The sequence below is a fragment of the Perna viridis genome, chromosome 3 (assembly GCF_037379345.1).
Source record: "Perna viridis isolate PV_CMFRI_1.1 ecotype Kerala chromosome 3, ASM3737934v1, whole genome shotgun sequence".
Lineage (NCBI taxonomy): Eukaryota > Metazoa > Mollusca > Bivalvia > Mytilida > Mytilidae > Perna > Perna viridis.
Genome location: NC_142447.1, coordinates 44,588,856 through 44,594,924, shown reverse-complemented (window position 1 = coordinate 44,594,924; position 6,069 = coordinate 44,588,856).

Below are 6,069 nucleotides of genomic sequence, written 5' to 3'. Positions count from 1 at the left end.
CAATAGAAACAAAGGTATTTTTCATTGTTCAAAAGTAAGTTCTTTTTTTATAAACCTTTTTTTTTAAACTTGAGTAATGTTTCCAATCTATTGTTATCTCTAAAGACTAATTGTATTGGTGTTGTTTTTTGTTGTTGTTGTTTTTGTCACGTTAAAAGTGTAAATATATGCATAAGAAATATGAAATTTTCGGAAAATACGGTTTAAGCGAGCTTTAAGATCACATAAAGAAATGAGAAACATTTTTAGAGTTAATTGTTAAAAATACGAGTATTCAAATATTTAACTAGCAAAGGAAATGTACGCGCACAAAACTAGGTTACAAAAAACATAGGTAACAAAAGCATTGATGATGGAGTCACTGGTCGATCACCAAAACATTCAGTTGTAACAAACAATGCATCTGAAAGGTTTGTTGTTTTTCTCTCTTCAATATCCAATCATATAAGTTCACCGTTTGTCCATTTAAAAGCATATTATTACTTGTTTAGAGGTTTGATGCAATGTACAGAATAGGAATTTAATTGAATATTTTGTTTCAATCTTTTTTCTTAATGATTTTATCAATTAATTTTAGGACACTGTGATACATGATATACATCAAAATAAAAAAAAGAATTTTCCACTGATATTGAACGAAGTTTCTTGTGCCACCCAGATAGAGGGGGTCCCAAAGAGCAAGACTATTATTTTCTCCAGTACTTCGTTGTGAAGACTAAAACATGTTAACCAGACAATACTATTTACTTGAGATTTTTATTTTCAAATATGGTTTTTGATTTCTAATGTTTATTCTGGTGAACAGTATTTGCAAACTTAACGATCAATGACTAATTTTGTCAAGGATATATGTCAACAAAAAGACAAACGTCTAATATCAAACGAACGGAAGGACAATGTAACGTACAAACAGAGACAAAAACAATAACATTCTTTAGTTAATGTTAGTTGACATAGGCTCGACTGTAGATCCTCATTAACCCTTAGTTTTGCGTTGTATATTACATACATGTCTGCATTTGTTTTGCCATTTTGTCATAGATATTTATTTCAAGATACTTTGCATGACTGCATAAATTATTATGAAAAACGCAGAAAACATTTTCCACACCAAGGATACATTCAATGCTAAATTTTATGCTTTGTAAATTTACTTGCTACATGACTAATAGAATTTTATATCAAATTAATTTTGTATGCAATCTGAAATATCAGGGCTATGAATTGCAGAAAATTGCTTAAAATGCAGGAAAAATGAACACAAATGCCAATTTATCATTTGTCAAATCAAAATGGGTATTGTAATTTGAGAATGAATCGTTCTTTTTTTCTTTTTATACACATATGCATACATCCTTACAAATTACACATAATTTTCTATTTGTTTTAACAAGCGCTCAAATGGAAGCTCACCCAGAATATGTAAACATCTCGTGTATTAGATCCAGACATGAAAAATGCCTTCAAACAATATGACATGACATCTTATTTTTATAATTTAAACTACTTATGCCGATTCATAAATCTCCGCAATCGCAAGCGGGACTCATATTTAATGACAATTTTATTATGAATATAACAACTGGTATTTCATATTTTGAGTAACAAAAGATAATATTTTCAAGTAAACATGTTTAACTTATAGGGTCGTTAAGGGTAGCACAAATTGTGAAAGAAAACCTATTATTTTAAGCTATTCGTTTTGATACTTGGGTTGTTTACGACTCCCAGTAGTTATAAAATGTATATTCAGAGTATAATTTATGTGTATTAATATGTAAATAAATTATACTTATATCACAAACACATGTTCTGTTCATCAACTCAAAAATTAAATCTTGGGTTCAATCAGTCCGTCCCGTTTTTCTTGCTTCTTCAATATATTAGCTCTTAAGAAACTAAGATTACACGATAGAGGGTAACTACACATTATTACACTAAAACTCAAATACCTATTCGAAAATTCATTTATTTCTATCTTTTTATCCAATCAGAATCTCTCAAAGGCTTTTAACAATCTCCTAGACGTATGTTTTATCGCTACAAAATATGATATATAGTTTATCTAATTCTTCTCACCAAAGCTGTTCTCTACATGATATCGATGTATTACGCTTTGATATATGATAGCCGTGAATAAAATAAAAAAAAAAAAAACACAAAATTGCTATTTTTTTAAATCTAGGAAATGATTTATGAAAAGAAAAATAATATCCAGAAAAACGACAAAAATCTAAATATATTTTACTCTGCAGTAGGTAGACTAAGCACTCTAGATATTCTTTAAGCGTTGATAACTACTGCAGTTATTAGCATTCTTTGAACCATATTGTGTTTTAAAAATTGTCTGAACTGGTAGCAACTTCTAGGCATGCTACAAGTTACTTTGAACAATATGTGTTCTTTTACACTAATATCATTATTATCAATTACTGTCCGGCAGCGATACAGAGACTCAGGCAACTTCGCACGGTGGTTAACTTGTTCTTACATTGTCTTGTATGCATTTGTTACAAAAAGGAAAGTAGAGATTCCCTCTTAACAAATAGCATACTCATTATGGTGGAGTGAAACTCGTTACAAAACACCAAATATCTCCAATCGGTCTAATTATTCAAAATAGGTATAAAAATTTATCCATGCGTGACCTGCAGCTGTGTGTGTCACATAGATCAAACATCATAACCCCTGGTCATGTGATTATCTTATCCTGCAACACATTTAATGCAATTTGTGAAAACTCAACTCAATTACAAGGTTGAACACAACATGAAAAAATGTTCATAGCAAAAAGTGTAAAGTAATATAAACGCTCATACTCTTTCTTTACTTTCTTTTACTTAAATCCTCTATTCTATCTGTCAAAGATGTATATGATAATATACCAAAATTGTCTGCCACTGACCATTATAAAAATAAGGACATTAAAATGAATACATTATATGACTGAATAGAAATGCATATTTTAATAAAGCCATTATAGTTCGTTTTGTTGTTGACCTTGGCATTGTTTTTGTAATATTTTTTGTTCGTTCTCTATATACTTACTTGTTTTTGATTTTATTTTTTTTTTAATTTTCAAGTTTAAATGTTAAAGATGTTTATGTTTTACTACTTATTCTTCAACATCGACTTAACGTCATTGCTGAACAGTTTTAATGGAAATGAACCAGTTGATAAGGAAAATAAGAGGATGCCATATTGACCAATACAACACAAAAATATAAGAGTTTAATGTAATAACATAAAACATAATGGAAATTACACGAAATTTTCTATGATATATGTTATAAGTCTATATACATGTATGCACAATTGCATAGACATATTGAGTTCCAACATCCCATTATATACTTAACTTTCATTCTGTAATATGTGTATGACTAGGTTTGATTCTACCTGTACTTCGTTGCAGAGCATCTACTCTCTTACCCGATACCATCAGGAGTTGCCCTATTTAAAACGCTATCCAATTATGTTCAAGCTTTAGATCTACTTACGAGAAAGTATCACTCACTTAAAGGAAACTGTATTTATATAGCCTAATTGGCTTGGTGGTCAGAGCAGGGAAGGGGTTCGAACCCCGCTGCGGGAGCGACCTAATTTGCAACCTCGCATCGATTCCAGATTTGGTTGTAGCTTATACAGGAGTATATACATGAAGTCATTGCACGTCCTTGTCTTAGCACCTCACACATTGTACTTCAATCGTAAATTTGAGATTTTTAGAATTCAATTTCAACCGAATGCTTTTGACAAAACACATTAGTATATTGTTTGAAATATATTTAGATACTTCCCATTAAATGTTCATCACAATGAAAACAAATAAGCCTCATCAATCGTATTGCTTAATGACTTGGCCAAAACATATAAAAGATATACAAGTTCAATTGCTATTATGTTAAGATCAATGAGGCAATCGGATAATCAGTTTTCTAATCGATATATCGTCAACCAATTTATCATACTTAATTAATGTAACTGTCAACTGTCTGCACGAGTTTGCACCCTTGGCTGAAGTTTTCAAAGAAACAGGCACAAAAATTGTAGTGATCAACAACAAAAACGGAGTCCTGTCCCGCTTCTCTTATTGTTTGTTGATCAAAAAAATTGCACTAATACATCAGACTATTGTAAAATGTAAGATAAATCATGTTCAAGTTTTTAAAAAAGTGCAATTCATAATGCCCTGTTGGTAAACATTACTCAAACTGATTTTGACAACACGAAGTAGCTCCAGATTTATCATTAGCTCATTAGATTCACTTCTCTAATGGCCGACCTACCACGTGTATCTACATTATTCATCATAACTTGCAATCATTTTTATATTTAAATGGATTTCGAATAGACTTTTAGTCATAATGATTGTTCGCAATTGTATGGAGGAATTTTAACTTCTAAATTATTGTAGTCTAACAATAAATATATGCACTGGTATAATTTTCCATACCTTAGAATTTTCTGAAACAATCAACTCTAGGGCTTCAATTCTAATTGGTGACTCGTTAACATACTGTGGTATTATATTCTTTGACTTAAGTTTCATCAATTCAAAAAATAGTAAAATAAATGAAAACCGTGTTGCAGATATGTTAGGAATGAAATCCAAGACGAGAAATTGAAAAAGAAATAAATTTAACGAGTGAGCGGAAAATCCGCGCTCGAGTTAAATCTTTAAGCGTTCTTTGAACGAGTGATCCTATTTTGGTTATTAACGACAACCAATTGATTATCCTATTTATTATATAGATTTTCTTTATATTTCATCGATATTTTCAACATGCATTTTAAATTTTGTGATTGGCAGGTTAATATCTAAGATGTCACGTTTTGGCGGGGGGAAGTCCGAGAGTGAAATTTTTTCCACAGTGCGAATTATCGAAATTTATCACACTGGGAATATTCGGTAAAACCCTGCTATCTATATAATAAATAATAATAAAAAAACGGGGGGATTTATATAAAATCTTCCACCTATCAAAGACATTATAAAGGTGTTATAGGAGAGCGTCAACAGGATCTCCGAAATTCCGGAACTGTCAATTAAGTCACTCGTAATATCTGCGGTTATCCCAAGAAAGAATAGGGTGACCTTGTAATTGAGACTGTCATATCTTATAGGCTGATTATGTGATGACATTGTTTTCCTGGACGATTGTTTGTCTTTGTCAGTCATATAAACGTTTCAGATTTGTATTAAAAACAATAGCAGTTCATTTTTTTTATCAAAAGCAAAGAGGAAATAAAATCGTGTTTTCTATGATAAAAAAATAGTCTAATAGACCAACACACATAAGCGCTGTTCATGTTGCGACAAAATACTTTCGGTTTAAAAGTTCTAGCTTTTGCAGTATTATTACGTTTGAATGAAATATTGACCTATCGAACGCACAAAATCCGTTGTAAACAAATCTATTTTGTTGCAAATATTGAACATACGTAACATAACGCATTGAAGGACTTTATAGAATAGTTGTATATCAATAATGTATCCAATGACCTCCCGAAGAGGGCTTATGTGCATTGCATAGTTTATTCATGGACATCATGAAGAGTTATATCACATGTGTATAATATAATCTTCCAGTAACCACAGAGAGTTTAACTGATTACGACAATAAATATACTCCAAATTATTATCATAAATGTTAAACCATAATTCACGGTACCTTCTCAGACACATTAGAAAATTGGAAATGATAACTCAATTACAAAATGAATTGGAAAACATATAACATACATAGCATGCACGGAGTCTAATGTAACAAAACATATACTTCCAAACATATAAAATTGCAGAAATAGAATGTTTGAGATGTTAAGAAATAAACATTCTACCTACCATGCACATAAAATCCCTATTAAACTTTCGTATTATCTCCCTCTTGTGATTGTTAATTGATAATTGAACAGATAAATGGGAGTTGTTTAATTGAAATGATAAATTATGCAAGATCTTTTTTATAAATCCAAGAAACAAATATGCATTACTGTTGACAAAAAGTATCTACAAACATTGATCATTACTTTAAAATTGTATTAGAAACTCCCTAAACAAAATGA